This window comes from Zootoca vivipara, chromosome 6 (assembly GCF_965207765.1).
Source record: "Zootoca vivipara chromosome 6, rZooViv2.hap1.1, whole genome shotgun sequence".
NCBI classification, from domain to species: domain Eukaryota; kingdom Metazoa; phylum Chordata; class Lepidosauria; order Squamata; family Lacertidae; genus Zootoca; species Zootoca vivipara.
In genome coordinates this window covers 89,071,169-89,098,541 of record NC_142589.1, presented here as the reverse complement: position 1 = coordinate 89,098,541, position 27,373 = coordinate 89,071,169, and the positions used below count along the sequence as shown (strand labels likewise).

The window sequence follows — 27,373 nt, the reverse complement described above, 5'->3', positions numbered from 1 at the left end:
GTCAGCCGCTCTGGGGAAAATGCAAGGATGCGGCTGTCGAGGTGAGCAATGATGGAGCCTGGAGGGTGGAGCCCTTCTGTTTGCTGGAGGGGGAGCCCCACCTTTAAAGCACTCTTAGGATGCTTTTATCAGCCGCAGAGGGTCCCAGTTTGTTAAAGGCGCCGGGAGTTATAGTTCAGGTCAGGACCCTTGGCAAACTACAGTCCCCAAGATTCGTTGGAGGAAGCTGTGGCGTGGATAAGACCCTCCGTGATGTTGGTATGAGCCTCCAAGTTTGCTAATGTTGTCAGATCAGTTGACACCTGCTGTTTAGAATATACTGGCCCCCGTTACGTTTGCTTTAAAAAAGGGCTATCTAAGGCAGCGTTTCTCAACCGCTGTTCCGCGGCACACTAGTGTGCCGCGAGACGCTGGCTGGTGTGCCGCGACGTGCGGCGATGAGAAGGGCGATTTGCATTGTCACGTGCCTGGCGGCCGCCAATAAACAACACTGACCCAGCGGAAAGTAAGCCAGCCGGGTCACGACACGGGGCGCCCGCGTCGTGACCCGGCCGGCTTCCTTTCCGGCGGGTCAGTGCTGTTTATTGGCGGCCACCAGGCACGTGACAATGCAAATCGCCCTTCTCGTCGCCGCACGTCGCGGCAAAATTTAGACAAACTAAACTAAAATTTAGACAAACTTAAAGAAGCTGGCTGGATGAGCTCAACCTGAAACTTGCTGAGCAAAGGATTGTGCTGGCAGAGAAATCAGTGGCTTGTGAAGCCTTATTACAGGAGATTGCAACCAACACAGCAATTGGCAAGTGTTTCTTACAGTCATAATTATATAGTCAATATAGGGCGGCACAGAGTTAAATTTTTTAACTTTTTTAATGGTGGTGTGCCTCGTGATTTTTTTCATGGAACAAGTGTGCCTTGGCCCAAAAAAGGTTGAGAAACACTGATCTAAGGGGTGATATGATAAGCCATGTTCAAATATATAAAAGGATGTCATATAGAGGAGGGAGAAAGGTTGTTTTCTGCTGCTCCAGAGAAGCGGACACGGAGCAATGGATTCAAGCTACAAGAAAGAAGATTCCACCTAAACATTAGGAAGAACTTCCTGACAGTAAGAGCTGTCCGGCAGTGGAATTTGCTACCAAGGAGTGTGGTGGAGTCTCCTTATTTGGAGGTCTTTTAAGCAGAGGCTTGACAGCCATATGTCAAGAATGCTTTGATGGTGTTTCCTGCTTGGCAGGGGGTTGGACTGGATGGCCCTTGTGGTCTCTTCCAACTCTACGATTCTATGATTCTAAGATATCTAACTGTTGGAGATGCAATCTAACTGTTGGAGATGCAATAGGAATAATGCTTCTCTAAAACATACGGTTTTTTTCATTGCCCTATATTGAACGATTTTGGGCAGAAGGGAACTGAAACCACCCACAGAACTGTATGGAACCACCTTACGTTTACAGAGCAAAATATCCCCTTGAATTTTATATACCCACCACATGGAACCTTACAAAAGGACAATGTGAGTGGACTCTCCGTTCCCTGACCACGGCAAAAGGACTGATCCTGATGAATTGGAAAAATAAAAATGTGGCTCCCGTCTATGATTAGATTGAGGACTTATACAAGCTCGCAACATATGAACAACTTGCATATAAACGCAGACTTGCCACGGACAAATTTAATGATATTTGGAATCCATTCTTACAAATACTGTAATAGGTTAAGATCTGGTGAAGTACAATAACAGCCTTGTAAAATATACAGTTTTTGGATTCCCCCAACCCCCTTTATTTTCCTTTCTACACGGGTTCTCTTTCCCTCTTTCTCTTTTATTTACGCCGCACCATGATTAGTGGAGATATAATTATGTATTTTTTGAACTTTCAATAAAGGAGATACGATAGTCATCTTCAGATATCCCAAGGGTTGTCACATGGAAGATGGAGCAAGCTTGTTTTCTCCAGCTCTGGAGGGTAGGACTCGAACCTGTGGCTTCGAGTTGCAAGGAAGGAGACTAAACACAAGGAAGTACTTTCTGACAGTAAGAGCTGTCAAACTGTGGAACGGACTGGCTTGGAAGGTGGTAAACTCTCCTTGGAGATTTTTAAGCAGAGGTTGGGCAGCCATCTGTCAAGGTTTCTTTAGCTGTGGTTCCTGAATCACATGGGGGTTGGACTACAATTCCATAACAGTAGAGTGGTACCTTGGTTCTCAAATGCCTTGGTCCTCAAACAACTTGGAACCCAAACACTGCAAACCTGGAAGGAAGTATTCCGGTTTGCGAACTTTTTTCAGAAGCCGAATGTGCTCCGTTTTGAGTGCCACACTTCTGTTTTGAGTGTTACGCTGAGGTCTGTCTGTTTTTGCTATTTATACTGCGTTTTCATTTTTGTGGCTCTTTTTGTTTTGTTTTTGTGACCGTGTGCAACCCAGTTCAGCTACTGATTGATTGATTAAAACAAAATTGGCTGATAGGTGGGGTAAACCTGTTGATGACTGTTAACGACTGCAATTGGCGCCACCTGGGTCATCATTATTATTATTATTATTATTATTATTATTATTATTATTATTATTATTATTATCCACTGTGAGAACAGGATGCTGGAGTAGATGGGCCATTGGCCTGATCCTGCAGGCTCTCCTTATGGAATTACAAGCACCTTCCACCTGGCACAGAGGAGCCCATGGCAAGATTTTGAGCAACGGTCGTCCACGCTCGTGGAAGTCTGTCCCCGTCAGCAGTCTAGCCACAGTGTTTTGCCCCAGGTGCAGCTTCTGGACCAGGGACCAGGGCGTATTCTATATTTTGTGCATCTGATTTAACTTACAGTTGGGATGCAATGCACACCTCCCCAGCCTCCAAGGGCGACTGGTTGCAAGGGAGCGGAATGGAGACACACACACACACACACCCCGGGAGGAAATTGGGAAGCTGACAAGGAAAGGCAGCTCAGGGCAGCTGCTGAGGCTCGAGAGAACTCTCAATTATAACTCACATCAAGGCCGGGCCCAGAGGAGCTGCCTCATCCATCACTTAAAGGAGGCAGCGCTTGAAATATTAAAATGCCAGGAGCTTTGTGTCTCTCTCGCCGTGGCCTTTTTGGCAGGGGGTGGGTGGGTGGGTGTCGAGATGGACAGAGCCATGGAACGGGCTGGGGTGCACGAAAGGATTGCTGTGGAACCAACCACTCCTCTTGCCCCCGCGCCACCCACACAGCAGGAAACCACATATTCAATTTTTGTGCAATACAAGGCTGCTTTATAGAGAGAGCAGCAGCTTAGGAGCAGATCTGGGTGTTCGCTCGACTGCGCACAACGGCAGATCGCAGCAACGGGAGGGTTTGACTCCAACCTTGGGGAAAACCCAAACCAAATCACAGTTTCTAGACCTCACAGGTGTCACTGTGGGTTAAACCACAGAGTCTAGGGCTTGCTGATCAGAAGGTCGGCGGTTCGAATCCCCGCTCTGTCCCAGCTCCTGCCCACCTAGCAGTTGGAAAGCATGCCAGCACAAGTAGATAAATATTTACCACTGTGGCAGGAAGGTAAACAGCGTTTCCGTGCGCTCTGGTTTCTGTCACGGTGTCCCGTTGCGGCAGAAGCGGTTTAGTCCTGCTGGCCACATGACCCAGAAAGCTGTCTGCGGACAAACACCGCCTCCCTCGGCTTGAAAGCGAACTGAGCGCCACAACCCCATAGTCACCTTTGACTGGACTTAACCGTCCAGGGGTCCTTTACCTTTTATATTCTCAAAAGCAGAACCATAGGATTTTAGAGTTGGAAGGGAACCCCCGAAGGTCATCTAGTCCAACCCCCTGCAACACAAAGTAAAAATGGCTGGATCCGACCATTTTGGCTCCTCTCCGTTTCTCGTTTTCCCAAGCTCGTGTCCGGTTCTCTACATGTTCGTAACATTTTGCGGGTTTTTGCTTGTTGAAGAGGTCCTTGTGAAAATTCTCCAGCATTTGAGTGCAGATTTCTCTTAACAGACACATCTCTAGGTGCAAGTTTGCCCGAACCTTTGCAAAGAAATTTCCCCTAATACAATGCATTTTTGTATGCTGTTTTAATGAGCGCTTTAACCCCAGAGTATATGCAGTTCCTTCCTACATATTACAGTGGTACCTCAGTTTACAAACTTAATCTGTTCCGGAAGTCCGTTCTTAAACCAAAACTGTTCTTAAACCGAGGCGCGCTTTCCCTAATGAGGCCTCCTGCCACCAGTGCCCTTCCACCGTTCAGCTTCCGTTCTTAGACCGAGGTAAAGTTCTCAAACCGGGACACTACTTCCGGTTTTGCGCAGTTTGTAAACCGAATCGTTCTTAAACTGGACTGTTCTCTGTACATGGCTGGAAAAGTGCATTGCAATGTCTGGAGGAGTGTGACGCTTGCAGGATTCCTGTGTCCTCATATTGTTGAGCAAAGTGCAAATTAGATAGATTCGCCTTTAAATGCAAACGAAATCTCATTTCTTTCCCATCCCGACTTCAAAGTGTACAAGCGTTGCCTGTTCTAAATACTGGAAGCTGGATAATAGGTTTCAATGCTCCCTCCCCACATCCCAGGAAACCGATGCCAAATAACTATGCAAATTCATTTCAGTTCAGGGTCCTGCCTTTCTGGGAGAAGAATTTATGAATATCCCTTAGTGCACAGTCCTTTCTAGGGTCCATCAAATTCCTCACAGATGATATTGAAATCCAGCAGCTTTTAACGTTAGCTGAGGCTAGGATTTCAATAGCAACAACAACAACAAAAACCCTTTAAAAATCTACATTTGTGGTCTGAGAACTTGTGGATTTTGTCAATTGTGGGTGGGGGAAATAAACACATAAATTGTGCGTCTCTAGAGGGCAAGAGGATCTAGAAGGCTTTTATGTCATTGGGTGAAATTTTATTCCATATAAAATTTCTGCTGCTCCAGAGAAGCGGACACGGAGCAATGGATTCAAACTACAAGAAAGAAGATTCCACCTAAACATTAGGAAGAACTTCCTGACAGTAAGAGCTGTTCGGCAGTGGAATTTGCTGCCAAGGAGTGTGGTGGAGTCTCCTTCTTTGGAGGTATTTAAGCAGAGGCTTGACAGCCATCTGTCAGGAACGCTTTGATGGTGTTTCCTGCTTGGCAGGGGGTTGGACTGGATGGCCCTTGTGGTCTCTTCCAACTCTACGATTCTACGATTCTATGTTTCGGACTTCAGGTGCCCAACATTCTCAAGCCATGCCAGGTTGGGAAATAAGGATGTCACAATTTATTTATTTATTCCATAAAATTATATATACCGCTTGATTGTGTGGTTTTTTTTTAAAGACCTCAAAACGGTTTACAAGAAAGGTAAAACAATAAAATCATCGCAACTATTTGCAACCATGATTCGAAACAAGCTAAAACCATAACAGAACGGACTGAAACAAAACAAAACTCAGGCAAACTTTCTAAGCAAACAGGGAGTTGCCTGTACTCTGTTGTCAGTAACACATTGGAAAAAACATAGAATCATAGAATCATAGAGTTGGAAGAGACCACAAGGGCCATCCAGTCCAACCCCCTGCCAAGCAGGAAACAACTACAATTTAACAACTACAATTAAAAAACAATTTCTACAACTAGAAAGGAATTCCCCTTAAACGGGCCCACGATACTGAACAGATGACTCGTGGTGGATTTGAGGCATGTATTCGAGTCACGAGGGGCCACTAGCAGGAACTCTCCAAAGACTTCAGCGACCAGGCAGGGCTTTTTGGGATGGGGTGTCCTTGTCCCAGCAGGGGTTAGGGAACGTTCACCTTTCCAGGTGTCGCTAAACTATGAATCTCATCAGCTTTGGCCAACGACTGTGGGTGGGTGGGCGTGGCAGGAATCGGGAGTCCAACATCACCTGGAAAAAGCCAGAAGTTCCCCATCCCATCTTCAAAGCATGTGCTCCACCAGCAAGCAGAAAACAAGCACTTGCTTACTCGCCTATGGGCGAGTTGAAAATCATCTCCAGGTGAACAGGAGAAGCAACGCTTTTGCAAATTTAGAGGAGTTCCCCCCCCTTTCTTTTCTGCTACTTTACTCTCAGGCCGCTAAACGCTATATGCTAGTGACCTGCGAACGGGCAGCCTTTACGTGGGATGATAACTTATTTGACTTCAGCGCCTGAGTTCCAGGTAGGCAGAGCTCCCAAAATTCCTTCCAAAAGGATCCCACAAATTTGGCAGCGGACCCGGCTGCTGATTTAATTAAACAGGCCGTAAGCTGTGTCAAAACGCTCAGAAGGACATTCGCCGCAGGCTTTCTTTCCTCGCAGCCATAAAAAACGAGGCAGGGACGTATCGCAAAGCAGACCCCCTCGAGGCACAGTCCTAAGCTGATTAAAAACCAGCCACACGTGAAATAATAATAATAAAAAATAACTTAATGAACTCCCCAGCTAAGTGATTATTTTTTGAAAGGAAAAAGAAAAAGGAGATCATCAGAGTCAAGGACATTCTTTACTACCCTTGATATACCTGCTCACCTTCAGTGCATTTTTACCACAGCAAAATGGCGTGGTAGTGGGGAACCCACACTTGATGGTTTGGGTCTCTGCCAGTGATCATTCATTGGCCTTTGTCAAGCTCCTCATCTCGCATTCTACCCTGGCAGGGTTAAGAGAACCTGACCGCCTCTAAACACCACAGCATCTTGAGCAAACCGCATATTCAAAATAAAAAAAATTCCTCCCAGTAGCACCTTAGAGACCAACTAAGTTTGTCATAGGTATGAGCTTTCGTGTGCATGCACACTTCTTCAGATACACTGAAACAGAAGTCACCAGACCCTTATGTATAGTCAGAGGGTGGGGAGGGGTATTACTCAGAAGGGTGGCGGGAATGGGTGATTGGCTGATAGGTGGGGTAAACCTGTTGACGACTGTTAACGACTGCAATTGGTCTTATAGCAGGGGGTCTCCAGACTATGGCCCGGTGGCCACATATGGCCCCCGAGGCTCTTTTATGCAGCCCCTGGGGACCCTTGCCACCCACTGCCACCGCCCGCTCTTACCAGTGCAGTGCGGCGTGGCTGCCGACTTCCGACCTGGAAAAGCGACGGAAATAGCTTGTGCGCATGCGCAAGCATCATTTCCGGTGTACTTCCGGGTCGGAGGAGGCTTCTGCGCATGCGCACAAGCTATTTCCGGCGCTTTCCAGGTCGGGAGTGTGCCAGAAATAGCGTTTGTGCATGCGCATGGGCGCGCACAGCCACGCACTCCCGTGCCCCCGCGCACACTCCCCCACCCTCCGGCCCACCACGCAATCAGTGCGGCGGGCATCCGGCCCAAAGCCGGGTAAGTTTGGGGACCCCTGTCTTATAGCAAAAAGCAAGGGGTGAGATTGCTAAAAATAGCTTTAGCATGTATAATGAGATAAGAATCCAATGTCTCTATTCAGACCAGGTCTCTCCATGGTTTTAAGCTTGGTAAGGAGTTGCAATTCAGCAACTTCTCTTTCCAGTCTTTGTTTTGCTGAAATTATTAAGGCAAGTTCAAAGGCTTTGAGACTATTGGCTCTCTTCCCCTGCCTTGAGATTTCTTGCTCTTCCATATTGAGTTGTAACCCACCCAGGTAGACCCATTCAGTTCCACTCCCACAACTTTTAGGGCGACAATCTTGCTTCCTTGTACGCTCCTGGGGGAAAAGAGATCTTCCTTACTTTAAGGTTGCCATATTTTGAAGAGCAAAAAAAGAGGACGCTATGACAACTCTCATTTTAAATACCCCTGCTATAGATTGGTACCTTGGTACTCAAACGGCAAAAACCCGGAAGTGTTCCATTTTTTAAACATTTTCTGGAAGCCGAATGTCCGATGCGGCTGTCGGCTATTATTTCCGGGGCGCCTGCACCAATCAGAAGCTGTGCCTTGGTTTTCGAACATTTTGGAAGTCAAATGGTCTTCCAAGTTTGGCACTTACGTTTTTGCTATTTATTTTGCGTTTTTGTTTCTGAGGCTTTTTCAGTTTATTTGTTTTTGTGACTGTGTGGAACCCAGTTCAGGTACTGACTGATTGGTTGTGTGACTGCGGAAATGGATAAAAGCCCCCCCACCCCCGCAATCCAAACAATGGCTATCATCAGTGCAGGTAAGGGAAAAAATATTTTAATTTTTATCTTCTACAATACTGTCTTATTTCTTTTATTGTACAGTACATTGATTATTGATTACATTTTATGGATCAATGGTCTCATTAGATAGTAAAATTCATGTTAAATTGCTGTTTTAGGGGTTGTTTTTCAAAGTCTGGAACGGATTCATCCGTTTTGCGTTACTTTCTATGGGAAAGCACGCCTTGGTTTTGGAATGCTTTGGTTTTGGAACGGACTTCCGGTACAGATTAAGTTTGAGAACCAAGGTACTACTGTATGCAGGCAATAGAAGCTGTGATATATTGCTGAGCGGGGCAGGAGAACGGAAGAGGAAAGCGAGTCTTCAACCACCAGTTATGGCTATGTCTCATCCAGAAAGTATAGGTAAAGGTAAAGGGACCCCTGACCATTAGGTCCAGTCGTGACCGACTCTGGGGTTGCGCCGCTCATCTCACATTATTGGCCAAGGGAGCCGGCGTACAGCTTCCAGGCATAGCTGCCAAGTACCCCGTTTTCCCCGGGAAACCCCCGTTTATACTTACCTTTTCCCGGTGGTCCCCCGTATCACTTCGTCTCCCGTTTTTCTCCGTTATTTTCTCCTGCCGGCGGCCATTTTTTTTCTTTCCGATTTGCCCTTCTATGGGCACCAAAAATGGCCGCCGCCGGCTTCAAAAGTTGCATCTACGCATGTCCGGAAGTGCATAGATGCGACTTCCGGTGTCGGCGGCGGCCATTTTTGGTGCCCATAGATGGGCGGAGCGACACCAGAAGTTGCGTCGACACACTTCCTGACATGCGTACAAGCAACTTTCGAAGCCGGCGGCAGCCATTTTTGGTGCCCATAGAAGGGCAAAGCGACACTGGAAGTTACGTCGACGCAACTTCCAGTGTCACACGGCTGCCGGTCCCGGATTCTGCAGTCCGGGACTTGGAAGGTAAGCTTCCAGGTCTTGTGGCCAGCATGACTAAGCCGCTTCTGGCGAACCAGAGCAGCACACGGAAACGCCATTTACCTTCCCGCTGTAGCGGTTCCTATTTATCTACTTGCACTTTGACGTGCTTTCGAACTGCTAGGTTGGCAGGAGCAGGGACCGAGCAACGGGAGCTCAGCCCGTCACAGGGAATCGAACCACCAACCTTCAGCAAGCCCTAGGCTCAGTGGTTTAACCCACAGCGCCACCTGGGTCCCACAGAAAGTACAGCCCCAGACATTTTGGCAAATTTAAGGAATCCACCCAGACAGAAATTTTACCCCTGAAAAAGAGGACATGTCCTGGAAAAAAGAGGACACATGGCAACCGTACATAACATCAACCCAAAGCAGTTTGTGCCCCACATTTCTTGTTAATCTGACCTGGATCCCAGCCGTGGAGAGCGGGAAGAGAGGATGCTCAGGTGGAAGATCTTTAAAGCAGGAGCTCGGCAGAAGACAAGTGTCCAGAAAAACAAACACAGGCCACTTAACATCCCTCATTGAGTGCCAGCTCATCCTGGAACGCTGTTGACAGCCGCAAGGTACTTCCTATCGCCTCAAACCGGGCGCCTTTTGCTAATCCACATCCGGTGCCCTCCCACAGAGCATCTTGAACAGGCGGCGGCAGCGGCAGCACGCGTCTGCAATCTTCCCAGATTAAGAGGAACAGGGCCAGGCGTCATCCTGGAAAAGAGCCAGGGCGTGAATCAGAGCAAAGTATTGGCCCCAGACAAGTTCTGTGCCAGCTCTGTTGCCAGACCTGCTATATGAGCCTCGTCATGTGAAGTGAAAAATGGGCGCAGTCAAATGCATAGCAAGTGCAGCAGCTAAAAAAGCCAATGCAATTCTGGGCTGCATCAACAGGAGTATAGCATCTAGATCTAGGGAAGTAGTAGTACCACTGTATTCTGCTCTGGTCAGACCTCACCTGGAGTACTGTGTCCAGTTCTGGGCACCACAGTTCAAGAAGGATACTGACAAGCTGGAACATGTCCAGAAGAGGGCAACCAAAATGGTCAAAGGCCTGGAAACGATGCCTTATGAGGAACGGCTTAGGGAGCTGGGTATGTTTAGCCTGGAGAAGAGAAGGTTAAGGGGTGATATGATAGCCATGTTCAAATATATGAAAGGATGTCATATAGAGGAGGGAGAAAGGTTGTTTTCTGCTGCTCCAGAGAAGCAGACACGGAGCAATGGATTCAAACTACAAGAAAGAAGATTCCACCTAAACATTAGGAAGAACTTCCTGACAGTAAGAGCTGTTCGGCAGTGGAATTTGCTACCAAGGAGTGTGGTGTAGTCTCCTTCTTTGGAGGTCTTTAAGCAGAGGCTTGACAGGCATATGTCAAGAATGCTTTGATGGTGTTTCCTGCTTGGCAGGGGTTTGGACTGGATGGCCCTTGTGGTCTCTTCCAACTCCATGATTCTATGATTCTATGATTCTAAGTGTCAGCTGTCCTGGTCACTCCACAGCTGGAGTCCCGAGTCCAATTCTGGGCACCACAATTTAAGCAGGATGTTGACAAGCAGGGAGGTGGGCAGAGGAGGGAGTCCAAGGTGATTAAGGGTCTGGAAACCATGCCGTATGAGGAACAGTTGAAGGAGCTGGGTATGCTTAGCCTGGAAAGGAGGAGACTGAGAGGAGATATGGGCGCCGCCTTCAAATATCTCAAGGGCTGCCACATGGAGGAGGAAACAAGCTTGCTTTCTCCTGCTCCGGAGGGTAGGACTCGAACCCATGGCTTCAAGTTACAAGAAAGGAGATTCCGATTGAGCATCAGGAAGAACTTTCTGACAGGGAGAGCTGTTTGACGGTGGAACGGACTCCCCTGGGAGGTGGCGGACTCTCCTTCCTTGGAGGTTTTTAAGCAGAGGTTGGATGGCCATCTGCCACGGATGCTTTAGTTGAGATTCCTTGCAGGGGGTTGGACCAGATGACCCCGCCGGGAGTCCCTTCGAACTCTACAATTCTATGTTCATTTAGATCTGGGAGGGGAATCTTTGTCCTGGAGGCCCAATGTGGCCCTTCAGGTCTCTCTACCTGGCCCCCGGGGCTTTCCCAGGTCTGTGCCCAGGATCTCTAACAATGCCTGTTGCTTGCCTTGATAGACAGGGAGCTGTGTGCGTGTCTACTGCCCAAAGGTAAAATCCACACCCACTTTTAGCCCTGCCCCTGCCCACCTGGCCCTCGGAAGCCTGTGTAGAAGGGAATGCGGCCCTCGGGCTCAGAAAAGGTCCCCCAGCTCTGGCCAAACAGATCAGGATTGAGATGTTTATACTCTACAGCCACAGCCCGTTTCGCAACCCTAATGCACACATTTGCAGGGTTGATTTATCCCCGACAAATAAAAGGCAGCGCAAACATTTTATTAGCTTGTTATGGCAATAATAACAACAAAGAACCCCAAAATGCCCATTAACACAATGCCGGACACACAAGTCAGAGTTCCTGGCTGTAGAGCTGGAGACTGAAGTGAATGTAAATGAAAAATGGACAGAACACACTTAATATTCCCACTTTCCCCTCAATATAGACCCCAAGACGGTATCTATGATATTCCCAGGCCCTTTGCACAGCAGACTCTGCAAACAGATGCTGAGCAAGATATCGGACCTGAGACCCACGGCTCTGAAAGCCAAATGAGGTTCCTCCTAGTGGATAGGGACAAGGGCGTTACTGCCCCAGCGGCTTCCTTTTTAATCTCCATCTTACCCGAAAGGGTTCTTAATGAATCATCCCTCTGGGGAATAGACAGGGTGAAGCAGAGCAATCGAGTACCGTGTGATCCTCGACAGCCTCACTCCTGTCCCTTTTAAATTTATCGTGTTTTGAAATGTTTTAACTCGCAATGCCAATAATGGTATTTGTATTCCCAGGCAGTCACCCAACCAGACCTAGACCAGCTTGAATTCAGCAAAACAGAGGACCCACATACCTCCAGACCACACCCTGGGGCCATTTGCACATACCCAGGGCGGCATAGTGGTTAGCTGAGTGTCAGGGACCGGACTGAGGAGGAACGGTGAAGACAGCCTACCCTCCCCCTCCTGCACTTCCCAGAGAAGAGAGAGACAGTATAGATTTAGAACAGTGGTTTGCAGAAGGGCATAGTTCAGAGGCTGCAGAGGGGAAATATTGGGTGGAGGAGCAAGAGGAGGACAATGAAGAAGCACCAGGGGAGAGACAGCTGACAGACTCAGTGTCCTTGGAAAGCATTCCTGACACACATACCCTCCCAGGACCCAGTGTGCATTGAGAGTAGAAGAACAGAAAGTTCAGAGGCAGAAAGCACAGATCAGCTGACACAGAGATGCATACCTGCCAAGTTGCTGTCAGAGAAATAAGGGACCGGGCTGGAAATAGCAGACCGGAAGTAGCGCTGCCGCCATTTTGGAACTGGGCGGAGCATGCTCAGAAGTGACTTTTGATGCTGCTTTGCCCAGTTCCAAAATGGCCACCACGCCAGAAGTCGCACTGCAGCCATTTTGGAACTGGGCAGAGCAGCATCAAAAGTCGCTTCTGAGCATGATCTGCCCAGTTCCAAAATGGCCGCCGCGCCAGAATAAACCGGGGAAAAACAAAAAAAATCCGTTTTTTCAGCTAGGAACAGCTGGAAAAACGGGGATTTCCCGGGGAAAACGGGAGACTTGGCAGCTATGCAGAGATGACATAGAATAGGAGATATGGAAGGGGCAGGACTTTACTCGAAGCAATGCCATTATCTAAGAGAGATCACATTCCTTTCTCTCTCTCTCTCTGTGAATATTGAATAAATTACCTCTTGTTTTCCAATTTCTGGCTGCCAGCCGTGAAGGGGGGGGGGTCAGATTCCCTGAAGCCTGGCACTGTGTGACCTTGCGCCTGTCAGTCTCCCAGGCTAATAACCTACCTTGCAGGGTTGTTGTGAGGTTAAAATGGAGGGAGCGGAGAAGTATGCACAGCACCTTGAGCTCCTCGGAGGCCAGGCAGGATATAATAATAATAATAATAATAATAATAATAATAATAATAATAATACATTTCAGTTATTGAGAGTGGCTCCACACACACACTTCAGGGTTCCTTCAGAGTCTGGCCATAGACACAGGATCAAACTGCAACTCTGCCATGAAACGCACTGGATGGCTTCGGCCAATAAATATTTCCATATTGAACTTTCTTCAGAAGGGTTGGTGTGAGGAAAAAAATAACTCCCGGGGTAAGTGAAGGATGCTGGTTTCGGTGCATAGAAGGCCCATACAACTTGGAACCAAGATCCTGAAGGATCATCTCAGGCCCCTTTCTAGACCCACTTTGCAGGTAAGGGCCTCCCATGTTTCTTGCTTGGCAGGGGGTTGGACTGGATGGCCCTTGTGGTCTCTTCCAACTCTATGATTCTATGATTCTACAATCTTATCTGGAGGTCCGTCCAGCACCCTCAAAGTGTGCTTTGGAACTCCCTGCCCCTTGAAGATTAGACGGTTGCCTTTTCAGCACCCGCTGAAGACCTTCTTCCAACAAGCCCCTTAAGGCGAGGTCTTTCCCCAATCTAAGCCTGCGCTGGAATTGCTTTCAAGATATTTTAGCGTTTGGGTGCTTGCCACCCTGGGCTCTTGCGAGAGCAAAGGTGGGACATAAATTCAATAAGTATTTTTGAAAAGACGATGAGCTCTGAGCAGGCAGTTCACCTGGACACAACCATCCCCCACTACGGAGAGAAGTGCTGCACTTTTAGTTCAGTCGCTGAAATTCTAAATTTGCAGCTTTACATATCAATTAGCATGTGCAAATTTTATGCAGATCTGCTTTATCTCTCCTTTTTTGATTATGCATTTCTATTCTCTTTGGGGGCGGGAGCAATGCTTCAGCAACTAAGCTTTCAGGAGTGTCCTGCTGCCTTAATAGTTCCCAGGCTGTCTGTGTCCATAGCTAAGACACTGGTACCCTGGGGAACTACATTTCCCAGGGTCCTTAGCACCTCGGACGCTGCTATTGCAGCGCTTAAGGGCATCACAGAGTTAAACTCCCCATCAGAAGGTAAGGGAAGGGGAAAGCTTTCCACCAGCAAGCATCATTGTTAGTTTTGTTGGAGTTTGGGTTCAGCCCATAATTAATTTGGGGGTGATTGGTAAGGTTGCATTACAAACCCCTCGACACGGTTGAATCTATCAAGCATTTTGGTTTCTCCTTTTCCCAAATGTAAGGCCAGTTTGTGGTTTATTTTGGTTTTAGAAAAAGTTCTCCTGAAAATTCACCAGTATATTAGGGCAGATTTGTCCTAATGCACACATTTATGTGCATGTGATTTTGCCCATTGAACCATGTTCCCCAGGGAATTATCTTCCTATAATTATATGCATTTCTACACACATGTGCCTGTGTTTCTGCACATGTTGTTTGTGGATGGGACCTGGGTAGCGCTGTGAGCTAAACCACTGAACCTCTTGGGCTTGCTGATCAGGTCGGCGGTTCGAATCCCTGCGACGGAGTGAGCTCCCGTTGCTCTGTCCCAGCTCCTGCCAACCTAGCAGTTCAAAAGCACGTCAGCACAAGTAGATAAGCAGGTACCACTGCGTCGGGAAGGTAAACGGTGTTTCTATGCACTCTGGTTTCTGTCACGGTGCCCCATTGCTAGTCCTGCTGGCCACATGACCCGGAAAGCCGTCTGTGGACAAATGCTGGCTCCCTCAGCCTGAAGGCGAGATGAGCGCTGCCACTCCATAGTCGCTTTTGACTGGACTTAACCGTCCAGGGGTCCTTTACCTTTTTAGTGCTATTATTCATCTTGCTAACTGCATTTAACATATCTTGCATTGATTTTAATTGTAAAGGAGACACATAAAGCAATGTTGAGAAAGTACAGGGGACCTTTACCTTGTTTACATGTTGCTCGGACAGAACTCTGCATTGCAATATTCAGAGACGCTTGAATTTTGAAGGGTGTGTGTGTGTTTCAGTTTGTGCATAGTTTCAGAAAGTGCTAATTACCGTATTTTTCCATGTATTGGACGAGGGTTTTTTGACACAAAAATCATGTCAAAAAACTGGGGTCATCCAATACACGGATAGTGGCATGGGGGGGGAGATGCCGCTGTGCGCGGGGAGCGATCTGGGGGCGCTGGCTGGCAGTGCGCAGCTTCCCCTGATGCCTCTGCACATGGGAAGCACTCCCTGGATTGTTTCCTGTGTGCAGCGGCATGGGGGAAGGAGTGCTCATTCACCCGATGCTGTTGCGCACGGGAAACAATCTAGGGAGTGTTTCCTGCCTGCAGCTTTGTGGGGGGAGAGGCTCAACAACTTTGGGCCATCTCCCCTCATTCTCTTAAAATTGAGTCCTCCAAAATAGGGGGGCGTCTTATATATGGGGGCGTCTAATAGATGGAAATAGATGGATCACTGCAGATGGTGACAGCAGTCACGAAATTAAAAGACGCCTGCTTCTTGGGAGAAAAGCAATGACAAACCTAGACAGCATCTTATAAAGCAGAGACATCACCTTGCTGACAAAGGTCCGTATAGTCAAAGCTATGGTTTTCCCAGTAGTGATGTATGGAAGTGAGAGCTGGACCATAAAGAAGGCTGATCGCCAAAGAATTGATGCTTTTGAATTATGGTGCTGGAGGAGACTCTTGAGAGTCCCATGGACTGCAAGAAGATCAAACCTCTCCATTCTGAAGGAAATCAGCCCTGAGCGCTCACTGGAAGGACAGATCCTGAAGCTGAGGCTCCAATACTTTGGCCACCTCATGAGAAGAGAAGAATCCTTGGAAAAGACCCTGATGTTGGGAAAGATGGAGGGCACTAGGAGAAGGGGACGACAGAGGACGAGATTGTTGGACAGTGTTCTCGAAGCTACGAACATGAGTCTGACCAAACTGCGGGAGGCAGTGGAAGACAGGAGTGCCTGGCGTGCTCTGGTCCATGGGGTCACGAAGAGTCGGACACGACTAAACGACTAAACAACAACAACAATAGATGGAAAAGTACGGTACCTTTAAATGCGAATGGAATCAAATTCATATCCTCCAACCATCCCTATTTTCCCAGGGTGTTTACGGAATTACAGAAGCCACCCTGGCTTCTAATTTGATCCCAGAATGTCCTGGGCGCGTGCGGCTGACTCGCAGGGCACAGAAAGAGGGGTGTCTTTTAATGCGGTGCCCTCGTGCGAGTCACTTGCCTCTCATTCGAGTCTTTTGGTGTGGCTGACCATGCCGAAAGATACACTTCTTGTATGGCATGTTGTACGCTGAAAGATTTTTATTTTTTTTTTGAAAATGATGTACGGGTGGTATTTGACAATTAACAAAAATGTATAGAATGTCAGTGTTTTGAAAAAAATATGGCAAAGCTTCTGACCTGCTTTGCCTGGCACAAAAGACTCCACGAAAAGAGTGTCCTTGCAGAGTATATTCTGCTTTTATTCTTAAAAGTCTTTAACTGCAAAATGACTAACTGTACAGACATCAACACCACCAACATTCACCAACCAACCAACCAAACAACCCCCCAGCAAAAGACCACTCTATATATACAGGTACAATACAATTAGGTGATAGGTTTCATGAGTCACCGCAGGCCGCTGACTCATGCTGACTCAGCTCCCCCAGCATTAAAGAAACAGCGGCCAATTTTTAGCCGTGACATAGAACAAGTACAAATACCTGCTGGAAATGTAAAGAAAAGGAAACCTTTTACCACATGTGGTGGTCGTGTAATAAAAGCTTTCTGGGAGATGATATATAATGAATTGGGAAAAAAAAAGAGTTTGTTAAAATACCAGAAGCTTTTTTTTATTAGGAATTATAGGTACCGAGATTCGAAAGGATCAGAAAAGACTATTTATGTATGCGACAACAGCCACTCTATGTTATTAGCCCAGAGATGGAAGGAAGAATCATTCCTGACCAGGGAAGAACGGCAAACCAAGTTGATGGACTGTGCAGAAATGGCAAAACTAACTGGAAAGCTCAGGAACCAAGAGGACAAGAACTTTAAAAAAGAATGGGGGAAATTTGTACTTTATTTAGGAGACCACAGTAAGCAGATGGAAACACCAGCAGGATTTTAATCTCACTTGTAAAGTAACAAAGACTATGGATAATTCAGATGGATTAAAAAAAAATGTGGATAACGGATGGATATGTAAATGTTGACATTAGGGCCCATGGAGGGGATGGGGGATGTGGTGAAATTCAGAGTAATCTCTTTATATGGATTTGCAATTGATTTTGTTATAACTTTATATTTTAAAAAACCAAATAGAAACTATTTTACAGACAAAAAGGGAACTGAGTTTCCTTAAAGATACACGTCCTGATTTTTGTTAGAGTAATGTTGGAGGGTACGCCCTCCACGCCTACCCCAAATATGGTCCATATATCAAAACATCTGAGGACGCTCCAGTTTGAAGGGAGGCACTCTGTACATGTTTGAATCTACTCAAAGAGTCGATTCCCAGGCTCCACCGATGATTTGTAGCACTGGGAGCATGGGCCAGGTATCCACACAATGGGCTCATCATCTCCAGAGACCCCCGTCTCCTTTGCAGCCATGTGCACATCAAAAGCGCAAGATCTATGATGTTGCACACACTTCAAAGCCTCTGGACTTGGCTTTCGCACCGCAAGCTGTCAGATCATGTTGCCTTAATGAGCTGGGGAAGTTCACAACCAGCATCGCGGATAAACCACAAACCCCGTCCAATTTCTTCCTTTCTTCCTTTTCTTTTCTTTTTTTTACAGTAACTGTGAACACACCACGGAGGCGCCAGAGCTTGCGCACGAAAGGGGAAGCGAAGAGGGTGGCCCTGAGACAATCGACTGTAAGGGCTGGATCCAAGCCAAGGACCAGAATTGGAGCCCGTTTCGAATGAACCTGTGCCAAAGAGAGCGACTCTGGGCATGCCCAAAGCGCTCGTCTGCCGCGCTGGCAAGCAGCTACAGGCAAGCTCTCGCTCCGGGTATGTCTGGGATTTGCAGGCAGGCATCCAATAAGAAGAATTATAGACAGACAACCTATTTTTAATTTTTATTTAGAACTTTTTGATGCGGGTAGCGCTGTGGGTTAAACCACTGAGCCTAGAGCTTGCCGATCAGAAGGTTGGCGGTTCGAATCCCCGCAACGGGGTGAGCTCCCGTTGCTCAGTCCCAGCTCCTGCCAACCTAGCAGTTCGAAAGCACGTCAAAATGCAAGCAGATAAATAGGAACCGCTACAGCGGGAAGGTAAACGGCATTTCCATGTGCTGCTCTGGTTCGCCAGAAGCGGCTTTGTCATGCTGGCCACATGGCCCGGAAGCTGCACGCTGGCTCCCTCGGCCAATAACACGAAATGAGCGCCGCAACCCCAGAGTCGGTCATGACTGGACCTAATAGTCAGGGGTCCCTTTACCTTTTACAGGTAGGAGGAAGGGAGGAAGAAGCTTGAAAAGGCTTCACACTATGATAAACTGGGCAAAGGACACAACATACAAATGGCAGATTGGGAGAGGCTATGGAGCAGGGGTCAGCAAACCTTTTCAGCAGGGGGCCAGTCCCTCAGACCTTGTGGGGGGCCGGACTATATTTTGGGAAATATATTTTCTTGGCAGGGATACTGGAGTGGCTTGCCAGTTCCTTCTCCAGGTGGATCACGTTTAGTCAAAACTCTCCACTATGACCTGTCCATCTTGGGTGGCCCTGCATGGCGTAGCTCATAGCTTCTCTGAGTTATTCAAGCCCCTTCGCCACAACAAGGCATTAATCCATGAAGGGGATCAATGTTCTCGAAGCTACGAACATGAGTTTGACCAAACTGCGGGAGGCAGTGGAAGACAGGAGTGCCTGGCGTGCTCTGGTCCATGGGGTCACGAAGAGTCGGACACAACTAAACGACTAAACAACAACATTAAAATCTTGCCCAGGGCAACCCAAAGCAACTTATAACCCACTCAACAGCTATGGAGAACAGATTTGAAATTCACAGCATGTTGTACGCTGAAAGAAAATCATATGAAAACAATGTACTGGTGGTATCTGACTCCTACTAAGTTATCCAAAAGGTATAGAACAAGCTTCAATATTTGTTGGGAAGTGTAAAGAAAATGAGGGTACAATTTATCAAATGTGGTGGTCATGCAAGATAACAAAGTCTTTGGGGGAATTGATATATAATGAATTGGGGGGGAAAAGTTTGAAATAACATTTGTTTTAAAACCAGAAGTTCCGACGCGGCTTCCTGCAGCTAATCAGAAGCTGCGCTTTGGCTTCTGTGTGTGTGTGTGTGTTTGTGTGTGACTGTATATAGGTTTAATTTTATCAATGTTTAATTTTTTTAAAAAATGATTGTTTCCCCTCCCCCATGTTTTTAGTGCTTCTTATTTTTATCTCTAAGCTACCTTGAGTCCCTGTCCAGGAGAAAGGGGTATGTATAAATAAATAAATAAATAAATAAATAAATAAATAAATAAATAAATAAATAATAAAGGTAAAGGTGCCCCTGACCATCAGGTCCAGTCGTGTCCGACTCTGGGGTTGCGGCGCTCATCTCGCTCTATAGGCCGAGGGAGCCGGCATTTGTCCACAGACAGCTTCCGGGTCATGCGGCCAGCATGACAAAGCTGCTTCTGGCGAACCAGAGCAGCGCACGGAAACGCCGTTTACCTTCCCGCCGGAGCGGTCCCTATTTATCTACTTGCACTTTTATGTGCTTTCGAACTGCTAGGTGGGCAGGAGCCGGGACCCAGCAATGGGAGCTCACCCCGTTGCAGGGATTCGAACCACCAACCTTCTGATCAGCAAGCCCTAGACTCTGTGGTGTAACCCACAGCGCCACCTGGGTCCCCACCCCCACCCTAAAGGCAATTACGCCCCACCCCACCCCCACCCTAAAGGCAATTACGCCTCTCTTCTGCACATAATGCATAGCCCTAAGGTCATGGCCACGAAAGTGGAGTCCTGCAGAAAATGGCCTTGTCTCTTCTCCCTTAGAGCAGAACGACCTGTTAATACGAACCGTTTTTTAATTCTATCAATGTCTATTTTAAAAAATATACTATGCTTTCAGTAGTTTTTATTTTTATCCATACCCTGCCCTGAGTCCCATCAGGGGAAAAGAAGGGGTATAAATTGGCACTCCAATGCTCAGGAACTTTAAAAATGATGTGCAAATGGGGGAGAACTGTACTCAGTGTTTTGTTGTTTTCTTTTTAAAGGGTGGCGGGTGAGGTGCCGGCACTCACCATGAAGTTGTTACAGTAAGTTGCACACTTTAAACCTTTTTTTTGGGGGGGGAGGGAAGGTGTTGGTATTGCATACCCTTAAGCACGCGCAGAAAAAGCACAGTCTGTACTCAAAATTGGGGGGGGGACGAGAAACCAGAGAAGCAAACACTGTCAGGTATGCACATCCATAGGATATAACCCGCCGCTGCCTCGCTGGGAAGGGGGGGGCACTAGAGGTTGAAAAATTGCAACCCACACTCCTTGGGAGACGGAGACTTTGATCATCGGCTGCCAGCGGTGGGGATGGGGGAAGAGGAAAGGATGCAATCTCCATGGCAACCGGATGATTCTGAGGTTGAGAGGATGGAGGATGGAGGGACGGTCCTCTCTGGGCAAGCTGACAAAGGAGGGGAGAGAGGTGGTTTTGCCTACACACACACACACACACACACACACACACACAGGCACACAGGCTCGCAAGTCCCCCCAATCGCCTCCTTAACCGTTTTTAATTTACTGCCGCTTTATCTCGACATCCTGAAGAAGAGGGATGATGAATGGGGCTGATAAAGGGTGGGGGTGGGGAGCTATTTTCCCACGCCTAGGAAAAAAAGAGGGAGGGGAGCAGAGAAGAAAACCAAGCGGGCTCACCCAGCTCTGCGACGGTTGCTATCGCCGCCTGCAAAAGGGGCTTCCCAAGATTTCAGTTCCCCCTATCCTATAACCTCCCCCCAAATTTAAGCACCATTTGGAGACCAATGAACATTCCCACCCTTCCTCATCTTCCTTCCTCAAGAGCAGCCTCCTGCCCACTTGGTGCTCTCAAGATGTTGCAAGACTACAAGTCCCATGATCCTTGATGATCATGCTGCCCGGGGTGGATGAGAGCTGGAGAGCAGCAACACTAGTAGATGCCAGAGAATGACAACAAACACAGAAAACAAAGCAGATCAGGATTTGAAGACATCAGAAGGCAGCCCTGTTTAGGGAAGTTTTTAATGTTTGATGTTTTATCGTGTTTTTAATATTCTGTTGGGAGGGGAAACCCAGCCAGATGGGCAGTGTAGAAATAATAAATTATTATTATTTATTATTATTTGTTCACATCATAGAATTGTAGAGCTGGAAGGGACCCCCAAGGGTCATTTAGTCCAACCCAGGAATCATGGCTAAAGAATCCCTGGCAGGCGGCCATCAGACCTCTGCTTTAAAAGCTGCAGTGAAAGAGTCTCTGTGATTAACGACTTTCTAAACATTGCTCATATGTTTCCTTTACAACTGAAACCAATGCAAGATAGGTTAGATGCAGTTAGCAAGATGAATAATAACAAAAAGGTAAAAGACCCCTGGATGGTTAAGTCCAGTCAAAGGTGTCTATGGGGTTGCGGTGCTCACCTCGCTTTCAGGCCAAGGGAGCCGGCGTTTGGCCCCAGACAGCTTTCCGGGTCATGTGGCCAGCAAGACTAAACTGCTTCTGGTGCAACGGGACACCGTGACGGAAACCAGAGCAGTGCACGGAAATGCCGTTTACCTTCCCACCGGAGCGGTACCTATTTATCTACATGCGCTGGCGTGCTTTCGAACTGCTAGGTTGGCAGGAGCTGGGACAGAGCAACGGGAGCTCACCCTGTCGCGGGGATTCGAACCACCGAGCTTCTGATCAGCAAGACCAAAAGGCTCAGTGGTTTCGACCACAGCGCCACCTGCGTCCCTCTCAAGATGAATAATGACCCGACAGAAACAACGGCAGCTGAAAGGAAGCAGCTCTGGTGTTGATGATGGCAGATCAGGAGATAAATGGCTGCTTTTGTACATACCATGTCGTCAGTTGTCCCCTACTTCCAGTATCCCCCCCCCCCAATTGAAGTGAAAACACCACTTTAATTCCCACCCACAATTTTTTGTGCCCCAATCAAGTTTTGCAAGTTTTGCTTGTTAGGACTGTTCTCCTGAGCTTAGATTACTATTTTTTTTCCTCTCTCTCTCTCCCCCCCCCCAGTCCTTCTGACAATGTGCAAAGTTCAGCACTGTGCCATCAATGTGATCCAATGTGATCCCTCTAGATCTCTCCATTCAGCTACACTGGGGTTTTATTTTTTTCTCTGCCTGTTTGTTTGGCTTTAAGGGACTTTGCGTTGCCCTGGGCAAGATAAATTGACAGACAAATTAAATATATAATACTAATAATAATTGATTAATCTCTACATACCAGCTCTGGGTTCAGTGACAGTCTGGAACACTTTCCTTCCTATCTATCTATCTATCTATCTATCTATCTATCTATCTATCTATCTATCATCTATCATCTATCTGTCATCTCTCTTTACAGTGGTACCTCGGTTTATGAACACAATTGGTTCCGGAAGCCCGTTCATAAACTGAAGCGAACTTTCCCATTGAAAGTACAGTGGTACCTCGGTTTATGAACACAATTGGTTCCGGAAGTCTGTTCATAAACTGAAGCGTTCATAAACTGAAGCGAACTTTTCCATTGAAAGTAATGGAAAGTGGATTAATCCGTTCCAGAGTACTTAAACTGAAGCGTTCATAAACTGAAGCGAACTTTCCCATTGAAAGTAATGGAAAGTGGATTAATCCGTTCCAGACGGGTCCGCGGAGTACTTAAACTGAAGCATTCATAAACTGAAGCATGGGTGTAATTGGTTCCGGAAGTCTGTTCATAAACTGAAGCGTTCATAAACCGAAGCGAACTTTCCCATTGAAAGTAATGGAAAATGAATTAATCCGTTCCAGATGGGTCCACGGTGTTCATAAACCGAAAATTCATAAACCGAGGTGTTCATAAACCGAGGTTCCACTGTAGTGGAAAGTGAATTAATTCGTTCCAGATGGGTCCGTGGCGTTCGCAAACCGAAAATTCGTAAACTGAGGTGTTAATAAACCGAGGTTCCACTGTATCTCCAAATATGATCCCACAGACTTTCCAGCGAATTGGCATCCACTCAAATCTGAGCAGATTTTCTAGACTTCCCTTCATACACACTTTAGAAATCAAATCATTCTATTGTTTGTTTTTTCCTATCTTTGTTTGATTAATATAAACACATTTACCAAACTTATGCATGCAGATGTTTATACTTTAGGGGGTTTTGTTTATGAATTCCGAGTTACCTCCAATTATTGGATAACTAATCCTGCCTCTCCACGCCATGTAACTGAATTATTTTGTGGCTGATGATTTATAGAACTGTGTTGTTGCCCATTGGCTACAGGCTTTCTTTCTGGAAAGAGATGTGGGGCATTATTATCCAAACACACCCTTTGTCCCAGAACTGGGACACAAGGCAGCTCGCAAAAACTTAAAACCATCACTGTGGTGCTGGAGGAGACTCTTGAGAGTCCCATGGACTGCAAGAAGATCGAACCTATCCATACTTAAGGAAATCAGCCCTGAGTGCTCACTGGAAGGACAGATCCTGAAGCTGAGGCTCCAATACTTTGGCCACCTCATGAGAAGAGAAGAATCCTTGGAAAAGACCCTGATGCTGGGAAAGATTGAGGGCACAAGGAGAAGGGGACGACAGAGGACGAGATGGTTGGACAGTGTTCTCGAAGCTACGAACATGAGCTTGACCAAACTGCGGGAGGCAGTGCAAGACAGGAGTGCCTGGCGTGCTATGGTCCATGGGGTCACGAAGAGTCAGACACGACTAAACAACAACAAAAGAAGTTTACTCACATCAGTTCATAGTTGGATTCTTAAAGGCAGATTTAGTTACAAATACGTACTGTATATGTGGATCTAGCCCATATGTGGGAATAATCCCAGTGCTTCTGCCAGCTGAGAGCTAGTGGAGCAGTCCTAGTTAAAAGCTGGTCAAACAATGAAGGAAGACATGGGGTCACGAAGAGTCGGACATGACTAAACGACTAAACAACAACACCTGGGTAGAACTTAGACACAACCCTAAACTCAGTGGCGAACGGTGCTGCTTGGCTGCCCAGGGTGGCACCCTCTGGGGGTGGGGCGTTGGTCTGCAGCGTGCGCCTGTTGTGATGCATGTGTTGTGCCGTCACGATGCACAATGCATGCGCCAGGATGGACTGTGCATGTCCGCACATGCGCAGTATGTCCGGGTGGCCAGGGCGCTCTGAAGCAGGACGCTCTGGTTTGCTGGCACCGGCGCCCGGCAACCCGCTCCATAGCACGCTCTTTTTCTTCCTGCTCAGGCAGAGGAGGCAAGGGGCAGGCCAGGGACTGGGGGTACTGCCCTGCATGCTGCCCCCGCGCGAGTGGCGCTAGGGGCGGACCGCCCCCTACGCCCGTGCCTGCTTCAGAAGCAGTAATGCTGTCTGGATAGGACATTGGGTCAAAATTCAGGGCCCCATGCAGTGGAATGAGTGGCAGGGGTCCCCAGGTGCTGCTGGCTTCCTGCTACCACCTAACGGGCCCCAATCCCTTGAGGTCAGAGGGATCTAAGAAGACATCATTTCCCATTTCGCCCAGGAGCTGCCCGAGCCATTTTGCTGCCTGAGGCAAAGGACAAGACAGCGCATTTGCCATTCTGTGCGCAAAATCTGACGGCTGGTAAGTGAATCTTACTTCAGCGCTGGTGATGGTGCAGAGCCTCCCCCCCCCCACTGCACCTAGGGCAGCAAGCAAGCTTAGGAGCTGCAGGGCAGATCAGGTGGCACATATATCCTAGCCCCTTCCCGCCCCTCAGAATTTGCTGCCCGAGGCAGCTGCCTTATTGTGCCTCATGAAAGGGCCGGTCCCGATTCCACCTTGCATTCCTCGTATGCAGCACTCTTTCTGTTCCCCTGTAGTTCGGCTTCTGCCAAGAACTATAATATTCGCCTCACTGTCTGCTTTGGCAAAAAACAAAAACAAAAAAAAAACCCACATAACTTAAATCATTTACACCGTTAATTACACAAATGGCATAATTAAGCTGTCGTTACATTATTCCATCTCATAATTTTAATGCAAAGGAAACACAATGCAAATTAGGTGGGGTGTTTCCCCCTCCCTTCCCAGAAATGCAATAAATTATGTATTGTTTGGGGACTTTAAGCAACAACAGCGAATGTCTATCATATTTACTGGATCGGTTTGCGTTCCAGACGTGGGCCCAATAAATGAACACCAGCAATCCCTGTTACTGTTTTCTGCAGAGTTCTTTAACAGTACCTAAAAACTACATAAACAGCATATTATCTGGACCAAACGGAAAGGAAACCAAGCGGAGAGGCCCATTCTCAGAAAGAAGATAACCTGGGGAGCCAATCAAGGATGCAACCTCACCCCCAGAAACAGTGCAATTATTGCAACCAATAAGGGTGACACATGAGAGAGATCCTGCCCTGCTGGGAGCCATAGGGGCACCCCATAACACGATTCTGTGCCTCCTTGCCTCTCAGGCCACAGATCACCAGCATCTGTGAGCTCTGTGGGTGGGCGGAATTATAACCAGAGCTTATACATAAATACACATATACCAGTGCTATTAATCAGGGCCGTCCCTAGGCCCGGGCTGGGTGGCGCAAGGCACCAGGGCGCCTGGCCATCAGGGGCGCGGAAGGGGCGCCGAACGCTGGTGTCTGCCTCTGTGCACCTCTGCTGTTGAGCGGCTTCATGCAGCTCTCCGGAGGCGCGCGGGGAGCGCTGGCCTGGGGCCGCCTGAACAGCTGAGAGGCGCGGCGTGGCGCGGTGGCCCCAGACTCATGCTCCCCACGTGTCTCCAGAGCTTAGCGTGGGGAGCGGGAGCCTGGGGCCGTGCCTCTCAGTTTTTGAGTGGCTTCAGGCCGCTCTCCGGAGGCGCGCAGGGAGCGCGAGCCTGGGGGTGCCTCCTCCGTACCTCTCAGCTCCCCGCGTGCCCCTCCTGCCCGCCTCACTCACGGGGGGTGCCGGAGGGATCTTGGCACCAGGGTGCCAGATATGGTGAAGACGGCCCTGCTATTAATGAAAAGCCACCCTGTTGGTTATTGTGGGGGAGAAATGGGAAGTCATGGGAAGTCAAAGCAAAAGCAATGGGTGATCTCCTCCTCCCCTCTCTTTAGATTTAGATTTCAATAAGAATGTGCCTTTCCCCATCTTCCCCCACCTCCAGAAATGCTAGATAAGATCAGGCCAATGGCCCCCTTTAGTCCAGCACCCTGTTCTCACAACCAGGTGCTAGTGGAAAGCCCAGAAGCAGGGCCTGAGTTCAAGAGCCCTCCCGTGGTCTCCTGAAACTGATCAGTAGCATTGCTGGCTCCATCTTTGAAGCCAGAGAGTAGCCATCATGGCTAGTAATTGATAGCTCTCTCCTCCCTGAATTTGTCTCCTGGGGCAGTGAGTTCCATAGGCTAACTAAAAGGTAAAGGACCCCTGGATGGTTCAGTCCAGTCAAAGGAGACTATGGGGTTGCAGCACTCATCTCGCTTTCAGGCTGAGGGAGCTGGCATTTGTCCACAGACAGCTTTCCGGGCAGTGGCAGGGGAAGAGGAGTGGGGGGGAGCGCACCACCCCAGCGGTGTGATCCTGGTGGGGTGCCATCGTGGCTGCCCCCCACCCGTGCTGGGCACCACGCCCCCAGGACGTGCGCCGGCCCTGCCCCCGCCTGCTCTCCGCCCCTGTTTCCGGGTCATGTGGCCAGCAGGACTAAACCGCTTCTGGCGCAACGGGACACCATGACGGAAACCAGAACACATAGAAATGTTGTTGACCTTCCCGCTGGAGCGGTACCTATTGATCTACTTGGACTGGTGTGCTTTCGAACTGCTATGTTTGCAGGAGCTGGGACAGAACGACGGGAGCTCACCCCGTTGTGTGGATTCAAACTGCCGACCTTCTGATCGGGAAGCCCAAGAGGCTCAGTGGTTTAGACCACAGCACCACCCGCGTCCATTCCGTAGGCTAACCATGTTCCGAATGAGGAAGGTCTTTCTTTTATCTCATGTAAATATCTTTTTACGAAATTTACGCAATAATTTCATGAAATTCAGGATTGAGTCTCAACTTTCGTGACCCTCCTCCAACCCAGCAGATTCAGAAGACAAAGAGAAGCAGAGCCAGGTGCCATCGACGTACGAACGATGCTGTGCCCAAAATCGCTCTGCTCCCATTGTAGTTCTCAAAGTGTTGCCAAAAAAAAAGGGAAGGGTAA

General features: G+C 48.0%; 1 protein-coding gene across 2 annotated transcripts in view; it reads right to left on the bottom strand.

Moving 5' to 3' along the window:
* Positions 1–27,373, bottom strand: part of SEMA6B (semaphorin 6B) — a 189,749-nt gene that overhangs the window by 141,357 nt on the left and 21,019 nt on the right. The window contains exon 1 of one of the 2 annotated variants that reach the window (XM_088672968.1): positions 9,465–9,575. The exons of the other annotated variant lie outside the window; for it this stretch is intronic. The gene's annotated coding sequence lies outside the window, so the exon portion shown is untranslated. Of the gene's footprint in view, positions 1–9,464; positions 9,576–27,373 lie in introns of those variants that run through there. 2 annotated transcript variants of the gene reach the window in all.